General features: G+C 46.4%; 1 non-coding gene across 1 annotated transcript; it reads left to right on the top strand.

The window, feature by feature from the left end:
• Positions 1 to 261: 261 nt before the first annotated feature.
• Trnag-gcc (transfer RNA glycine (anticodon GCC)) lies at positions 262 to 332 on the top strand. Its single transcript has one exon. It is a non-coding gene; the product is annotated as a tRNA-Gly (tRNA).
• Positions 333 to 19,463: the final 19,131 nt, after the last annotated feature.

The following is a 19,463-nucleotide window of genomic DNA, read 5'->3' as shown; positions in this document are numbered from 1 at the left end:
AGGAACAAGTTTCCGGAGGATTTTCGGCATCGGAGCCAGCTGGTGTAAAATTTCTTGTAGGGGCTGCCGCTCCCAGGACGCCGAAAGTATGTTGTTACTCACTCACTCCGACAGATTACAGCGCCAATTGACGCCAGAAGTGGCCAGTAAAACAGCCTTGCGTTTGGCCTTTGCGTTTGGGACTGCAAATTTGTGCCAAACGGCGGCCGACTATACGACAAATGGAATAAATTACGGCGTTTTCCTTTACGCGATGCGTTGGCGTCGGTGGTTCAGTGGTAGAATACTCGCCTGCCACGCGGGTGGCCCGGGTTCGATTCCCGGCCGACGTACTTTTTTTTTCTTTTTTAAAATTCGTTTTAGTGTGTTTTTTTTTGTACTTCCTGCCGTGATGAATTGCCTATAATTGCACGGAGCCGCGACTTCGCTGTTATCGCGTTATGCCACTTGGAAACATGTACGGTTCCCATTTGTGTCGGGACGCACTGGAAAGCGAAATAGTGAGGAAGATGTAGAGTAGAGAGTCAGTAAGCCCTTTGTGCGATGAATGCAGCGTATAAATGTACGAAAAAACAAAATGTAGTAACGATACGTCAAGGGCGCGAACTTCATGACTGAAATTTATTGAAAGACACAGAATGTCGGCATGCATCTGAAATTTCACACAAGAACAGCGGGTAACGCAAGCAGTCTTTCTGGCCATGAGTTCCGTAGACCGCAGCCCAGTGATGTGGAGGGGGAGGGGGGGAGCACCGATTGTCAATGTGCGCCCATTTGTCTCGTGGCACACACTGGTCGTGCCACATAACGTCATACCCAAGAAACACAAAACCTCTAAAAAACGTCTCGAAACGGCTGCAAACGGCTATAGAAGTATTGATCTACGAGGAGACTTAAAATACTTTTTTTTTAATATAACATTTACGCCTCAAATGTGCTTTCATACTGTTTATTAGCAATTTCTACAGCTACGGCATAGCCAGGGTCCATTCTGCCAGACAAGTTCATAACGTCTATTTCGAGACATTTTTTTAGACATTTCGTCTGAAAGTGCCAGCGCACAACTACTACCTCAAAGATTATTTTAATATTTTGTCGAGAAGCGCCAAAATGTCAAAACGGCGTGTCAAAAGAGCGGTGACCGTCGATTTTACTTAAATGACGCGGACAACAAAACCTCCGAAATAATTGGTTTCACACCGCAACTCGAGTAAACCTGTATATATATTAGTATCAACAGTTGGGCAAGTATATCCTTATCCTATTAAGCCACATCAAGCAAAGCGCTCATATGATAACGATGCCTCCAGCAGCAAGCTCGCGCAGCAGCGACTGACAACATGAGCAAAACGCAGGCAGGCACGCAGCGCATGGCGCGCTGCTTGAAATCAGCTGCGGCGGTACTCATGTTGAAACGCGTCCTTCACAATCGTGCACCGGTGATTTCGGAGGCCTCGTTGGCCTCGTTTTGTGCTGGCAACGTACCGTGTACTGTCGCATTGGAGCATGGCCCACGCAATGGTCCTCGGTGGCTCGGCAGCTCGGCGGTCATTTTTGCGTTGTGTGTAGCGTTGCCAGCTTATACGGTTTACTGGCTGTTATCTGGCATCAAGTAACTGTGCTCATACTATTTGCCGCATATTTTCCATCAGTGTTTCGTGAAACAAGCTCTACTGTGTGTTTTCGCCGATGGTTCGTTACAACAAATGCCGGATCTGCTCGCCACCTTCGTTGCAGCTAGGAAGCAGCTAGGAACGTCGCACGTTCGGATAACATACTTCTTTTGATAAGTGAAATTAAAGGTGGCTGACTTTTCGTCACTACCACAGGAACTTTTCAGCTGTATTGTAATTAAAACGTTAAATATGGCAGTCCTTTCCTGGTGGTTGAATTTTGGTCGAACGCGAAACTATAGAGGACGCGCCGATAGCGCCGGTGCGAATCGTAAGCCACACTGACTCGACCTATTAGATGCGAAGCAGCTTATGGCGGAGTTCAATCCGTTGTGCGGCGTGACCACCCTTACTCTGCATGCGCAAAGCCTCTCCACACTCCTCCTCTCCACCCCCCCCCCCCCAGCCTCGTTTAGATAAAAGGCTCGCGTCAAGTCGTACACACGCTCAGTCACTGCACCGGTGTCACGAGTTCCAACGTCAACGTCGGCGCCAGTTGCAGTAATACCTTACCGCCTGCCGAGATCGCGGAGCAGCGGGTGGAGCAGCGGAACGCTCGACGCGCCGAAGCGCAACGTAAAGTCGGCAAGCGGACCCCGAGCTCCGGGCTGGGGAAGCCCAGCGCAAACGGCAACGTCGGCGGGAAACTGCTATGGATGAAACGCGGGCTCGACATGCCGAAACGTTGCTTCGCATCGCATCCGATGGTCCCCTTTAGCGGGAGATGGTGTAATATTTTTGGGTCATCTTATTGCTCTGCGGGTTGCAGCTCGTGTGTGGGAGCGTGCGTTACGAGTGAGCGCTTGCTTGCTTACATGTCGGCCTGTCGCTGACAAATAAAGTGCAATGCTTCTGCAATAGATGCCTCGCCTGTGAGTGCAGTTATGATTGATTGTCATTTACAAATACATGACAGCATTGTATACCATCTGCAATTGGAAATCTGTCTTTAGAATGACTTGATGCTCTGTTATTTGTTGTAAATCATACCTAGCTGACTCGCTTTTTCTTGAATGCAGCTTTTCTTCACTGCTGTTTTAGAAGACATTGGGCCTGAGACCGCGCCAGCTAATGTGGAAGCCAGTGCAGTTTATTTGACGGGACCTGGTCCGCAAGAATGCATTCATGCAGAACCCGAATTTCTGTTGCTGCCGCAGCAATCAGCTTCACCTTGTGCGGTCATCTTCTATCGCATTTTGTGCCACATTCCGTTGTGCTTTATTCATTAATAAAACTGCTTTTAAAAGACCATTGGATAATTTATTGCAGCTGAAAAGCATGATTATTTATGCGCCATGCGCTAAACGTAATTTATGAAGTACCTACGTGTTAATCCTCTGCATGTTCAGATTTATTATTTGATCAATGGCAAACCGGTGTGTACTGTATGAAAATAGGATATATGTGTTGTGCTGAAGTAGCCATTAATTTTCCCGGCACATGGCACAGTAGTGTGAATGAGTGAGTGAAACAACTTATTCGGTCCACAGTAGACGCGAGTGAACTCAACGTTCAAAATTTTATAAATGCCACAGTGAGGACATGGGTGAATGAACAGGTATGTTAGTGAAATGTTATGTTAGTGAAGAACAGGTATGTTGCTTGATTCTTTGGTCACCTGCACGACGACTGACACAGGGAATGGAAGAAAAACAGGAAATAGCTCTCGCGGGAGCTCTTGTCAGTCTTCATATTATCTAAATTTCTGTGGTAGCCGTCAGGCTGCCGACCAAACATGCTGCAGAGATAGTTATAAGAGCTGCTTTTATATTTCTAAAGCCATTACCACAAAATTCTGAAAACCTCTAAAAGTTCTTAGCTTGATCTTGCCAAGACGTTTTTTTAGAAAACCTTTAGCGTGACATTAGCCGGGCTATCCGATGGTCGAATAGCCGTCAACGGCTCCTGAATGTCTTGACCAAGACATCTATTAGCCCTTTCAGCTAGCCGTTCAAGACGCTTTTTAGATGTGAAATAGCTTCTTTTGTGTTTCATCGGTAGCAGCACCGACACTACCGACTCAATGAAGATGAATCAGAGGGAACCACATGCCTGCCCAGTGTCACTTCGTGATGCTTTGAGTAAGAAGTAACACGCGGAAATGGGGACAATGTCATACCAACTAACCCCAGTCGAAGCTTTATGAGGAGCGGAGGTCGTGTTCTGAGGAGGAATGCAAGAGGAAGAGTAAAATGGTGTATTGTGCAGTCTCTCATCGGCAATTTCCTGACCATCTACGCAGGAAGGAATACGGCTTGATGCAATTCAGTATTTTGCAATCTATAAACGCTCCAACAAGGGGCGGATCCAGAATTTTTCTGACGTGGGGGGCACTTTATGGGAGGCCCTCATATGTCTCCTTGGGGGTATACATTCAAGAATTAGGGGAGGGGGGAGGCACAGGAACTTTGGAACCTTGCTCCCGATCCGCGAGTGGGGCCAACTCGTTCGTTCATGCACGTGCCAATTTAGGAGGAATCGGACTACCGGCAGTTGCGCGCCAGCGTAGGAAAAACGGGTTACACAAGTCACGAGTTCAGCCGTATAAGCGTAAAATGAGATTCCTACACAACGCCATGAATGTGATAATTTGCCCTTATTGTTGTCATTCTTTTCCTCAATGTAATTACTTCGCCTCTATAACGTGTTCTTTTTTCTTTCTAATGCCCCTATAGCTTCACTGCAAGATTCTTTTTAAATTCCAATGTATATTCATGGCTAGCAGATAGCATACATTTCAAGCACTGAGGTTTGGAGCCATTCACAGTACGAGCATAAGCATAAACTACAAAATGGAATATATATATATATATATATATTATATATATATATATATATATATATATATATATATATATATATATATATATATAATATATATAATATTATATATACAGGGGTCCCAGTTATCACGCAGCACGATTTAAAACAAGAGGAACAGCGTTACGCGAAGCAAACGTACTGCATATTGCTCCTAGTGCACTGGAGTAGCCACTACTATTTTTGTGTTAATGAGGTTTAATTAATTAGTCATAACTATATTTGTAACTCGACAAGTACTCACCTAATTGTCAAAATGTCAATGAGGCGTATGTAGGCATGTTCAAAGGACATATAACTGCGCAATTTTTAACAACGTACTAATTACGTGCTCATTTTTTCCGGCTGATAAAGAAAGCCCGCGAAATATGAAAAATAACACGTGACTACGCTCCCACCCGCAAAGGAAACCAGCGCCCTCAAATAAGCTTACTGCAAACAACCGCTTTGTCTGTTGTCCGTTGCGAGAGACAGCGTTCTGCATTTTGGCAAGGGTACAGGTCGGGCGCCAACGATATGCGTGCAATTTCGCTGGGATTCATTCCGTTCGATAGTACGCCGCAATCATCCATATCTCACGGCCGACTGTTCTCATTGATAACGCGGCAGGTGTTCTGATTACGGCCTGACTCTGTAAAAACCAAGCGGTGCGTTTCTTAGGCCGGGGAGTGGCAGATAGGGCGATGAGTTTTTTTCTGCATTTTTTCCTTGATACTGTCTACCTCATAGGGAGCCTGTTTGAGGGCGCTGGTTTCCGACGCGCGCAACAGTCTAATCATGTGTCAGTTTTCATATTTCGCGGGCTTTCTTGATCAAGCGGAAAAAATGAGCGCGCAATCAGCACGTTGTTGAAAGCACCGCAGTTAGATGCCATTTGAACATGCCTATATACGCCTCATTGACATTTTGACAATTAGGCGAGTACTTGCCGGGTTACAAATATAATTAGCACTAAATAATTAAAGCTCACTAACGAAAAATATAGCAGTGGCTTCTCCAGTGTACTCGGAAAAATATGCAGTAGGTTTGCTTCGTGTAACGCCGTTCCTCTTTTTTTAAATCGTGCTGCGTGATAGCTGGGACACCCTGTATATATATATATATATATATATATATATATATATATATATATATATATATTTAGGAAAGAAGTTGAAATTTCTAAGAGCTCGTTTTTATTTGTTACACACAATATTAATGAGCACTAACAGACAATAATGCCAAGGAAAGTATAGGGGATGTTATTAGCAGTAAATATAATGTAAAGGTGAAGAAAGAAAAGTGGACGAAAAGATAGCTTGCCGCAGGCAGGGACCGAACCTGCGACCTTCGAATAACGCGTCCGAAGTTCTACCAACTGAGCTACCGCGACGGCTATCCCCCCGTCCACTTCATGGGGTATATATGTGTATTTCAACGCGGGAGTGTCAGTCAGCGCCGCCAGTAGCCATGACGGCGAGTGTGGAACACTCTTTTTATGCCTGTTGGCGTCACGTGGCACGTGAACTTATTACGAGCTGGCAGCTGACCAATAATCCCTCGTATATTACCACCTGAAAGCATCAAGTCTGCCAGAACGAGACCCTCGCTGTGAATGAAGGAAAAAAGTTGAAATTTCTAAGGGCTCGTTTTTCTTTGTTATACACAATATTAATGAGAACTAACAGACAATAATGCCAAGGAGAGTATAGGGGATGTTATTAGCAGTAAATATAATGTAAAGGTGAAGAAAGAAAAGTGGACGAAAAGATAGCTTGCCGCGGGCAGGGACCGAACCTGCGACCTTCGAATAACGCATCGGATGCTCTACCAACTGAGCTACCGCGGCGGCCATCCCCCCGTCCACTTTATGGGGTATATATGTGTATTTCAACGCGGGAGTGTCAGTCATATATATAGATATATATATATATATATATATATATATATATATATATATATATATATATATATATATATATATATATAGATATAAACAAAATGAAGAGCACGACTAAACGTGACCGAATAACGCAGCTTGAGTATACCCGGTCAGTACTACACTGTGTAACTAAAAAGACTAAACTATCAGCCCGCGAGCACATGAACACAAATGAAAGGTGGAAATTACGGCAACAATAACGACGTTTTACGCATTCCATCTCGTCATCTGTCGAGTGGCGTTACAAGATCTCTGGTCACGCAAAACTGTGCATTTCTTGTTTTTTTTCATAGGTGCCGCTTGAGAAACTAAATTGCTTAAGCGTCTTAAATTTACGTAAATATCCTCTTCTCTTCTAAGTCCAGCGAGGATTTACTGTAGGCATCTTAGATCCACATTTACAAGTTCACAATCAAGATGTGCCATAACTTTAGTTATATGGGGCTACAGACTAACACTGAAGTGGGTGCGCCTTGCTAACTCAAACTGACCGGCTACAATTGTAAATTGCAGTATTTACGATAAGGTAGACCGAGAGCCAGTTAGTAATGTTCGATAATTAGAAGATTACCTGTATTAATTTTTTGTGTAAGTAATTTACGACGTTCCATTTAATCGAGCTGAAGGTCTACAAGTATACTATCGTTCACAGATGGCAGTATCCTTTACTTCTGCGGGTTCTGCCATTTAAATTAAGAAATTCGCATATGCGGGCGTCTTGGCTGTGAATATCACATCCACACCGCCCTCCGCAACCTTTTTTTTTTTTTTGTTCATGTAGCTCCTAACTCTCGCCGGTATGCTTGTTTAAATCCGCTCAATGGGCTTCCCTATTGGTATTTTAGGAACGTTTCAGAAGACTCTGAGATGTGGATTGCAATCCACATTTCTTAATGCCCAAGCCGTGCGTATGTGCATCTTTAAGTAGCGGCATCCATAGTAACACGAAAATGACAGATGCAGCGCTAATAGAACCACATCCACTTGTGCTCTACCTAAACACAAAGATCACTTTCGCAGACGTCAATAACCAAACAAGAAGATGCGGAGCAGCGGAGTCGACAAACACGTGTGTCGGGTTGGCTTCTAAAATATAGTGGTAGCCGTTTGGTTCCGGCGCTCAGTGAATATCCATTGTGGCAGTCGGTGAAAGTCCGTGTTCAGGTTCACCGTGAGCAGGATCATGATGAGAGCGACGAACTTCAGCGACAAACCCAAGACCAGCTGCGAGAAAGACAGTACGCCTTAATGTACAATATACAGTCCCTGAAATCTGATCACGCAAAGTGCAAACGAGTCGTATGATGCTGGAACTTGCGCGGTAGGCTATACACGTTCAGTGGAAGTATAGTGGGACAGAAGGTTCCTTAAATGGGTCATGAACAACTTTTCCAAGTAATGATCTAACGATCTCAGTATCGGAGTTTACTGCCTCCCGAATCGATTGCCGCAAAACTTTCTCGAATCCGTCAAGAACGAGCGGAGTTACGGGGGTTCGGCGCACGCTCTCAGCGCTTTCTCTCTTTTCTCATCCCGACGAGGGCACTGGAAGCTACAAAGGGAGAGATGGCAAGGGGGAAAGAAGTTACGTGAGCGCGCGTCGTGAAGCGCGAGCGCTCTCCCGCTGTGATAAGCGTGCGCGAGTGGGGCTACCGTGTCAAGTTAGCAGACTGAGGGGTGCGGCGCCGACAAGTGGCGGCACCCCGTGGCAAGAAACGCATCTGATCTGAACGCCGCTCTCGATTTATGTCGGCTATCAGTCAATGAGGACGCTATGTTTCTTGCGACGCGGAGAAGCAGATACGCGACGTCAACCGACAGGCGCTCCGCCCACCGACGAGAGTGAGAACCGGCCTCTGTTTGAAAAGAGGGCGCCTGAGAAAATAGTAACTTCGCGCTCCGCTCGTAGCCTTTACGCGGTGCATACGACTGCAATATTTGGCAGAGCAGTTCATAGCCGTGTCAGCTTTCCGCAGGATGTGTTTTTTCAACAAGCCCAAGGGGTGCTTCATGACCCCTTTAATAAAATTAGATACCAGAACTTCTCTTTACGAGTTTTACTAAAGACTTTACGCACGTCCGCTGTTCCTGTGCACGTAATGGAGTTTCTGTTAAGCGGGCATGGAGGAAAGAAGAAACTAGCAAGTAGAATCACGAGATTTTGCTAACCTCGGCAAGCCAACCTCCTCTGACGCCGCCCGTCACGACCAGCGCGTGGTGCTTTCTGGGTAGGATTAGTTCCCCGTAGCTCCCGCAGCAGATGCAACCCGAATTGGCGGTAACGCTTTACAAGTAACGGCATTGCCGGTAACGCGTTACTTTTTTCGGCAGCTTAGTAACATACTCGTCACCCTTTCGGAACTGTAACGGGTAACGTAGTTTAGCATTTTTTTTCGGTAACGTGAGGTGTCACGTAGGTACTTTTTATTCAAATTATGCCGGGTGTTTTACACAAAACTCATTCGTCTCGTAGGCGCCCCGGTCCCAGAGCTATCCTTTTGTCTCAGTGGTGTACTGCTATCGCTCTGCTAGGCGTTCACAATGGGAGCGTCATCTAATGCTTCCGTCGAGCGCCTGTTTACCTTAGGTACGGACGTATTCATTAAGAACTGAGACAAGCTGTCCGACGAAAGCTTTGAAGTAGAGCTGTTGCTTAAATTCTACAAGTTGCAGTTGTTAGCAAGTTGTCCCTGCAATACTATAGCGCTGTTTATTAGTTTCGTTTTCAAAATAAAAATTCTTCTTTCTATCTGCAACTGTGGATATGCGTTTCTGGTAGTTAATTCGCGAGCGAACGAGGCTGACCATGAACGCCTTCACCTAAACACTCGGAAATTTCGCGGTAATTATAGAGGTCAAAGGGGCAAATATTATTTATGCCGAAAATATTTCTTCCCGAACTACGCAATGTAATTTCTTTATTCCTACAAAATCTACGCATGTGTTTTGAACGTCATTATAGAAGCACGCTCAGAACTACTGTAAATTGGTTTAGACATCAGGAGTGTTTTCTCTCCGGAGAGCGTTGATGATGGAATAATATATTCTGTTCAATGTTACTATACGTAATGGCTTTACCATGTACCACAAAATTATAAGCCATCAAATACAACTCTACATTTAAGTTTAGGCCACCATAACATTGCTAAAGTCTGGCACACTTGCGCAAAGTATTCTCATTATATCAGTACTTCAACTAAAATTGTTGTTTGGGCTAGATGTTCTATGAGAAATACAAATATGAGCTTTATTAAATTATTATTCCCGGTTTCTGCAGCGAACGCGTACTGATTAAAATTTCTGACCATGGAGTAACGGCAGAAGTAACGTGTGTTACTTTCGGTAACAGTAATGTTAACGCATGGTGGTGGTACTTGTTGGGGGTAGGTGGGGGGGGGGGGTTGCGCGGAGGCGTTGCCATACATGAAGAAGTCCTACCAACTGCACAGGTCCGATGTCGACGAGGTTTGTCAGCACGGCAAGGCTGACTCCCGAGGTGGGCAGCACGAGGGACGTGGAGGCGGCCACTGTCACCGGTATTGCGAAGTAAAGCGGATTGCACGGGGTTGTCACCGCCTGCATTTTATTTCAGCAAGGTTATGCTGGTATAGCAGCTGCCGCACGTGCCCTTATATGCCACACCATGCGACGTACAACATTTTGTAAATATGTTTATTTTTTTGGGCCATTTTCTTACTGATATTGATTTCTGCAAATGCATGACGAGGAATACTAGTTATATGTACCAACAACGTACCCTCACAATCATAGTGTTAGAATAAAATTTGAACCTATACAGGGTGTTTCAGATAAAAAACACAAAGTATTATAAAATTAAACATAGGCGCTACCCGTGTCCCATTATCGCAGTATTGTTCTGAGCCGTATAGAGCACGTCAGAATATTTTTTCCAATCCGCCAAGCTCAGCAATTAACAAGGATTGTTTAATGATGATGAACTTTTTAAATAGTAACTTTAGAGAAATATCTTGAATACAAAAATTGTAGAGCTGTTCAAAACATCGAATTTTTTTTTATCAATGCTAAGACCTTGCTTAGTTTTTTTTTCCAAGCTTTCTTTAAAGCGCACGAATTAAAAAAAAAAAATACCAAGTCACTGCCTCCTAATGCGCGCGGCGCTCTAAGTGCCCTCAAATGTAAGTTGAACGAATTATCAAAGGCTGCTTTGCGCACGGAGGTCGATTGAACAGGCTATCGGTGACTGCGATGGACGTTAAGCGACAAAAGGAGCATACCGTTTCTACAACACAAAAACATTATTCAACGATAAAGCTATCTTATAGATAAAGTTATCTTAGCACAGATTTAACAAATCGATGTTTCTGAACACGCGCTACAGCCTTTGTATTGAAGATATTCCTCTAGAGTTACTATTCAGAAAGTTCCTTAAGCAATCATTGTTAACTGCCGAGCTTGTCGTATTGGAAAAAAATATTCTGGCGTGCACAACATCGCTCAGAGCAATACCACGCTAATTGGAGACGCGTAGCGCCTATGTTTAATTTTTTATTACTTGGTGCTTTTTAACTGAAACACCCTGTGTAAGTAGAAAAGCCAGAAAGAACATTTCTAAAACCGTACACTCTCCGCATACATTTCTCTCTTCCATTCAAGGATCGGACACTAATCACAGAAATACAGTATATAACGGCCGAATGAAACAAGATCCGTTAGTCAGGTGCCACACACAACTGTCATCGCTCTTTCCACTTTCGTGCATGTTTTTGCGCTTTCCACTTGCGTGGACAGAGCAAAAACATTCGTGGCTTGGAAGGAGATTTTGTTACAGCAGTAGTTAAGTGGTTAAAGCGTCCGCCTCCAATACGGTAAGCATTGGGTCGGTTCCCCGTGCCGTCGGACACCCACAAATTTCTTTTGGTACCCCGGCCTGCGCGCTCCGTGTTGTGGGTTCTCGTATCTGGAGACGGTGACCTCTCCTTTCTGCTCTCTTCTTTCGCTCCTCTTCCCCTCCCACCGACGATGCCGTGCCTTGCTGCCTTACCGATTGCAGAAAATAAGCTTGTTTCCTATCCTCAAACCACTACTTTTGATTTGTCACAGCAGATACATATGTATCGAGATGTACAACGTTAGCACCTGTTCTTCCTCTGGGTGTATTCAGGCTAGTGGCTGACACCGTTGCATCTCACGTCGACAGTTGGCCTTGGTGAGACGGGACGACTATCACTTGTGCAAAAGTGAGGTAGTGCTGCCCTCCGTGTTGGTTTTGTGAAGTTGGTGTTTCCCATAGACTGCAATAGGTGGCGCTAGCCTTATTAGTTCATCGATAGCCCGCGAGGAAAAATATTACTTAAAATAAAGCTCCTTGGCATTATTGGGCGTCGAAGTGTCAACACACCTGCATGCTACGCATACAGGAAGAAATGAAACATCAAAAGTGCGCATAACCGGTGACTTTATCATCCCCATGTGACAGTATTTCAAGGGATTGTCGGGCTTAACTTGTATCGCGAGAAAAACAGATCATAGCATCCTCCTTGTTTGGATGGCAATGTTTCATATCGAGGACAGATGGCACGTACTAAGTGAGCGACGTCGTGGTCGCAGTCAGATTTTTATTTTAGTGCGACAGTGACACACCTCAGGCCATCTTTGGCGCGAGAGCTTTCAATCGTAAATAGACGTGTCAAGCGAGATTTTTGTAAAGATGTTTTATCAGAAGGAGATGGCTTTACTACAGGACGACATCAGTAACACTGCCGTTATAAGGATGCCATTGTTTACCGTGGGCAGGCTGCCTCAGAGTTACTGCTACGTACACACGAACACAACTAAAACAACAGTGCGTTGGTCCAGCGATGAGCAAGTTGTGCATCGTTTCTGTATGATTTTTAATCGTTCGGGTTGCAGCGCTAACGAATTGACAATACTCATCCACATGTCGTTAACACACACAAGTAGATGTGCCTTATATTCCAATCACGGCATTTCAATGCGACTACAATGCCACAAAGCTATGTTCGATAGTCGTATGCTACTTTGCGTACATTGGTGCTCGCGTAATATAAGATGATGTGATCTGTAGCTGTGAAAAATTGTATGGTCTGAAATCAACCCCGCACTCATCTTTAGGATGAGTCACTAAACAGGAGCATTCACGAAAGCGCGGAAATGAGACACTGTTATAAGAAATCATAAGTATAGCTAATATAGGAGTGATTGGGCTGCACTTTCAACTAATATTGTCGCGGTGCAACGCGAACAAACAAGAAGGACGACTTGCGACAGAGAAGCAGCGTGTTCAAATCAGCTGAACAGAAAAACGTCTTCCTCGTCTTTCACACCGAAAGCTACTGTCCCACTAGCCGGAGTCTGTGAAACCTCGCCATCGTCATCGTCGTTTATGTTTATGCACGTGTCACTTGCCTCTCCTTAACAGAGCATCGCCCCGATGCTAAACCAGAACCACCGTTTTATGGAAGTGCACAGTCAGTCGGTGACATACGGTTTCATGCGTACGACATGCACAAGTTCAGGCCGGTGCTGGCGACGCCTTGTGCAATAGGGACTGTCGGGGACGACCTCGTAGGTTACGTCACTCAGCTGTCGCGATACACGATATGGCCCGAAGTATCGCCTTAACAGTTTCTCAGACAGTCCACGTTTCCGTATGGGCGTCCAAACCCACACTCGGTCGCCGGTTGCGTAGGTTACTATTCTTCGGTCGGCATTATAGCGGCCTGCATCGTAGTCTTGTTGCTGGCGGATCCGTAATCGTGCGAGCTGCCTAGCTTCTTCCGCCCGTTGAGTAAACACGTCGGCGTCCGTGTCAATGTCGTCCCATTCGTGTAGTAACATCGCATCCAACATCGTCCGTACCTCTCGTCCGTGAACGAGGCTGAATGGAGTCATGCGAGTCGTTTCTTGTTTAGCTGTATTGTACGCGAACGTGATATAGGGTAAGATTTCGTCCCAATTTTTATGTTGGGCATCCACGTACATTGAAAGCATGTCTTCAATAGTCTTGTTTAAGCGCTCTGTTAATCCGTTCGTTTGCGGGTGGTAGGCAGTTGTCTTACGATGAGTCGTGCCACTTAACATCAAGACATGGTCTAACAGAGCTGCCGTAAATGCGGTTCCGCGGTCTGTAATCACGACGGCTGGGGCACCATGTCGCAGTACAACATTCTCTATGAAAAATCTCGCTACTTCTGCCGCTGTGCTTTTTTGGATTGCCTTTGTTTCGGCGTACCGGGTCAGATAATCCGTTGCGACGATAACCCAGCGGTTCCCTGCAGTAGAAGTAGGAAGTGGACCCAAAATATCCATTCCGATCTGGGCAAATGGTGTTCGTGGGACTTGGACAGGTTGCAGCAGGCCGGCTGGTTTCGTCGGAGGCGACTTGCGTCGCTGGCAGTCGAGGCAAGTACGAATGTGTTGCTTCACGGCTGTGGTAAGCCTTGGCCAGTAGTATCCTTGCCGAACTCTTGCCAATGTGCGCGTGTAGCCTAAGTGACCAGAAGTCACCTCGTTGTGACATGCTTGAAGCACTTCAGTACGAAGGGTTGCAGGAATGACGAGCAAATAGGGAGGTCCAATCGACGAGAAGTTTCTTTTGTAAAGGACGCTGTTCCGTAAACAAAACGACGGCAATACTCGTGCAAAAACTCTGGGTGCACTCTGAGATTGTCCCTCTAAGTAATTAATTAAGCCAAGCAACTCAGGGTCGTCACGTTGTTGTTGGGCGATCGTCGATGTGTCGAGGACACCAAGGAATGCAGTTTCATCCTCATCGGGTAGAGAAGCCGACTGTATTGGTGATCGAGACAGGCAGTCGGCGTCCATATGTCGCTTCCCCGACTTGTGTACGACCGTCATATCAAATTCTTGCAGCCTCAGACTCCAACGCGCTAATCGGCCGGTGGGATCTTTAAGATTAGTCAACCAACAAGTGAATGATGGTCGCTAATAACTTTGAAGGGGCGGCCATACAAATACGGGCGAAATTTCATGACTGCCCATACCACGGCGAGGCATTCTTTCTCTGTTGTTGAATAATTAGCCTCTGCGCGTGTTAGCGTTCTGCTTGCGTAGGCGATGACTCTTTCCGTATCCTCTTGCCGCTGCACTAGCACAGCTCCCAGACCCACATTGCTAGCGTCAGTGTGAAGCATCGTGGGGGCTTCCTCGTCGAAGTGGGCAAGCACTGGGGGTGTTTGAAGACGTTGGCGCAGATCATTAAACGCAGCTTCCTGTTCGTCATTCCACTGAAAGGCGACGTCGTCCCTCGTGAGCCGAGTTAAAGGTGACGCAATGCGTGCGAAGTCCGCAATAAACCGTCGATAATAGGCACAAAGGCCAAGAAAGCGTCTGACAGCTTTCTTATCGGACGGTACCGGGAACTGTGCAACGGCGGCAATTTTTTCGGGATCGGGCCGAACGCCTGCGTGGCTGACGACATGACCAAGAAATTGTAGCTCTTCAAAACAGAAGTGACATTTCTCTGGCTTCAACGTGAGACCCGCGGACCTTATGGCTCGTAAAACAACTTCCAGCCTTTTGAGGTGCTCGTCAAAAGTTGCGGAAAAGACTATGACGTCGTCAAGATAAACCAAGCAGGTTTTCCACTTCAACCCCGAAAGGACGGTATCCATGAGCCTTTGAAAAGTAGCGGGCGCTGAACACAAACCGAAGGGCAAGACTTTAAATTCGTATAAACCATCTGGTGTAACAAAAGCGGTTTTCTCTCGGTCTCTTGGATCTACCTCGATTTGCCAATATCCGCTCCTCAAGTCCATTGAAGAAAAGTAGCGAGCGTGTCGAAGTCTGTCAAGCGAGTCATCGATACGTGGAAGCGGGTACACATCTTTCTTGGTCACCTGATTCAGCTTCCTGTAGTCCACGCAAAATCGCAGGGTGCCGTCCTTTTTCTTGACTAGGACTACAGGTGATGCCCAGGGGCTCTGTGATGGCTGAATCACGTCATCTTCAAGCATTTTTGCTACTTGTTGCTGTATCACTTCGCGTTCCTTGAGAGCCACACGATAGGGATTCTGGTGAATAGGTCTCGCCGTGTCTTCGGTAATTATTCGATGCATGGTTAGCGGCGTACGACCAACTCGTGATGTCGATGAAAAGCAGTCCTGGAATTCGGCTAGCAACTCAAGAAGCCTCTTTCGTTCGTCCTTTGGCAGGGTAGTACCAACGTCAAGAACGGGTGCCGATTCTTGTTTAGGCGCTTCGTCCAGTATCGATAAACAGCCTTGGACTTCTACAATATTGTCAAAGTAAGCGACGGCTGTGCCCTTTGGAAGGTGCCGGCGCTCAGCACTAAAGTTGGTGAGGAGCAAGTTTGTGCGTCCAGCAGTGACAATGACAATACTTCGTGCAACTGAAATGCCATGGCTAAAGAGCAGCGAGCTGATTTGGTCGGCAATGCCTTCGCCGTCGAACGGTGCGTCCCCTGCCACCGAAACAAGAGTGCATGACCGTGGCGGGACGACCACATCATCATCAGTTAGACGCAGAGGTTTGTGTGTCGCCCCAGAACAATCGCCTAAACCAGGGCTATTGCGGAACGTTATTAAACTGTCCGGGATGTTGATGACGGCGCCATATTCTCTCAGGAAATCCATCCCAATAATTAGGTCTTTGCAACATGAGGCGAGAACAACGAACGTCGCCACGAAAGAGGAACCACCGATGTTGATTCTCGCTGTACACCTTCCGATAGGCATCAGTAACTGGCCTCCTGCGGTCCTTAGGTGAGGTCCCGTCCACGGCGTCTTTACTTTCTTGAGGCGTACGGCGAGGTCTTCACTTATTATAGAAAAGTCGGCACCGGTATCAACTAAGGCGGTCACTTGTTGTCCGTCCACGAGAACGGCAAGGTCTGCGGTCACAGTTTCGTCGGTGTTACGTCGTGTCGGCTTTACGGCGTCCTGTGGTGAGAGGAATGGGGGCTTTTTTTCGTCGTCTTGACGGCCTGCAACCTTACCCCCGGAGGTCGCCGCCTTCAGTTTCCCCGGCGTGGGCTGGGTGACCTCCTTCCTCGGACGTCAGCAAAAGTGCGGCGGTGCGATGAAGGCGAGTGGGCAGGAGACGGAGAGCGTGGTCGATGTCCCAAACCCGGCTGGTAACCAGGCATGCTCTCGTCGTCGTTGGTACGGCGGTCGTCAAAATGGGGTCGAGGCGCTGGAGGTCCTTGAGAACCAGTGTCGTCGCGGCGCGATACGTAGTCGTCGTTGGCGCGTCGACTGTCAGACCAAGGCCTAAGAGGGCGAAACGAATCGACGCGGTGCCAGCAATGACGGGAAATATGGCCCACTCCTCCGCAGTTAAAACAAAGTGGACGCCTATCTACGGTGCGCCAGGCGTCTGTTTTGCGAAGCTGTGGACGTCGCAACGGCTCCTCTTGTGGCGAAGGCCATGGCATGCCAGCAGATGGCTGGTCGTATGGCGGCAGGACGGCAGGTCGCCTCGATGTATCCTCCTGCGGCGGTGGCCAAGGAATGGCGGCAGATGGCTGGCGGTATGACGGTGGAACGGGTGGTGGGCGTCGAAGGGCGGCGGCGTAGCTCATGGGACGCTGATCTTGAGGAGTATCAGCCGTGGAGAATGCTTGGCGGATTTCGTCGCGGACGACTTCAACGACAGACGCTATGGGCGTTTCCGTTACCGGAGTCCGTAACTTCTGCAGCTCCTCGCGAACAATCTCTCGGATCAAGTCACGCAAGGAGCTGTGATTGTCAAACGTCATGGTGGCGGCATGAAGTTGGGCGCTGCTGGATAAGCGGTCGTACTGTCGGCATCGTTGGTGAAGTGCCCGCTCGATAGCCGTAGCCTCCTTGATAAAGTCCGCCACGGTGCTTGGTGGGTTGCGCAGAAGTCCGGCGAACAACTGCTCCTTTACGCCGCGCATGAGGTAGCGCAACTTCTTATCGTCGGTCATATGTGGGTCAGCTCTACGAAAGAGACGGGCCATGTCCTCGGCGAACATCGCGACTGTTTCATTGGGTTTTTGAACCCGTAACTCTAGTAGTTGCTGGGCGCGGTCCCGTCGATCGACATTGGCGAAGGTGTCAATCATCTGCTGTTGGAAGTCGCGCCATGTTGACAGACTGCCTTCGCGGTTTTCATACCAAGTACGAGCGCTGTCGTCAAGGTAGAAATAGGCGCGGGAAAGCTTTTTAGCTTAGAAATAGGCGCGTTGCACCGCGACACTGGTGGAGGTGCTATATATAGTGATCCTCATTTTTATTATAACATCAAACATAATAAAGCAATTTTGTTGCGTAAACAAACCACGCACCGTAAGCTGATTTATAAGCTTTTTGTTTTTTTGTTTTTTTCATTCGCCTTGGAGGCATCGTAGTCAATGCAACCCTATATAGGATATTTCTTTTGTGTAATTTTGCACACCACTACAAAAGGCAACGACAGAAGAATAAAATGCCAATTTGACAAATTTGTAGGTGTGTTAAGTGTGAACAACATAAGCATGAAGGCAACCTTGACTTTAGAACGAAAGAAAAATCAAGAATGGGAAGAATATTGTCAGCAGTGTGAGCCGCCCGTGGCTCGGACATTATGCGCACATGAATTCTTCGCAAACATAGCGAATTAATTGATTAGGGATATCTCCTAAGCAGGTGTGATGGGACGCTCTAGACCGTAATGCACTAGCATTACGTCATTGGTACTGTCTAATGAAGAGCAATCACGTATGTACATACGTCCGCTGTGGCATAGACATGACAGGATTACGTATGTTTTTTTTTGTACTTTTGTCTGCCTGTTCATGTACCAAGTGTCATTGAATCATGATAAAAAATGCTTGCATGCCTTGCAGTCAGACTGCTACAACTGTTCTTTAGGAACACAGATGTTGGAACTAAGCGCTGCATGTGCCCTTTTCTCTGTCCAGACTGCTGTGTCCAGACTGTCCAGTCTGTGCCAGGACTACTACTACCTTAGTGCCCTCTTCGTTTTTTCTCGAGCTTTGCGGCTTCCTTTGACATTCACGATGACGAGGGAAGAAGTAACTGTGACATTATCAAGATAATTTCTCCTCAGATCAACGAACGTCCTCTACGAGATCAACATATGCATCGATGCGACATCCAGTGCACTCACAATGTCGACGGCCACCGGGAGAAGGACGGAGACGGCTGACGTGTTGCTGACCAACTCGGTGAGCAGGGACGAGCACAGGGCCAAGACGAACTGCATCACCAGCTGGCTCATCGCGTACCGTTGCAGCTGCGTCGACAGCCACTGGGTGAAGCCGCTCACCTGGTGCAGACAACGCACAACTTCAATTCAGCCGGCTGTACATACGGCAATGAGTCGTATTCTATGAGAAATTCGGCCTAATGGTCTAGCCTTTCTTGAACTTAATTTCCTAATTTCTTAAATTTACATTTTTAAGGGGGGACGTGGCAATGAAAACTATTTTTGTTATTCATGGGGACAAAGTGATAAAATTTGGCATGCAGATGTGATAATGTGATATGTTATGCTGATATCATAACTGAAATCGGTTTTGAGCTATCTGTTACAGTTTTTGATTTACAACACTTGATAGACTCTTATTGTCCTCCCAAAATTAATCAATGAATTAGGCCCCATTCTGTGCCGTAAAGCTATTGGCTTATTTTTTTAAATGTTCAAATAAGCACACAAAAAGTTTTAAATGTCCTGTACATATTGTCTTATTAACAACTTTTACAAAAAAAATTCTAAAAATCTGTAATATGTGCAGACAAACATGGACAGCTTTACGGCACTCATCAACGTTTCAGGATCTAAGCGCAAAAAAACGGAATTGTTTTGTCTTTATTTTTTGTGAAATGGCATAGGGATGACTGACAGCAACTGCACGAAAAATGAAAGCTGAGACAACAGAGCTCAAAGAAAATGGCCCTCAAAGATAAGAAAACGGAGCTCAGAAGAGAGCTGGCTTTATTTTTCGTTGGAGAAATGCAGTATTTAGCCATCTTCAGCTTCGATCTCTCCTCTTTACAATGATGCCAATATGGCACCACTGTGCCAAGAGAAAGGTGCAA

This window comes from Rhipicephalus sanguineus, chromosome 1, assembly GCF_013339695.2.
Source record: "Rhipicephalus sanguineus isolate Rsan-2018 chromosome 1, BIME_Rsan_1.4, whole genome shotgun sequence".
Classification (NCBI taxonomy): domain Eukaryota; kingdom Metazoa; phylum Arthropoda; class Arachnida; order Ixodida; family Ixodidae; genus Rhipicephalus; species Rhipicephalus sanguineus.
The sequence above is the reverse complement of the archived record's forward strand: the minus strand, read 5'-3'. Positions and strand labels throughout refer to the sequence as shown.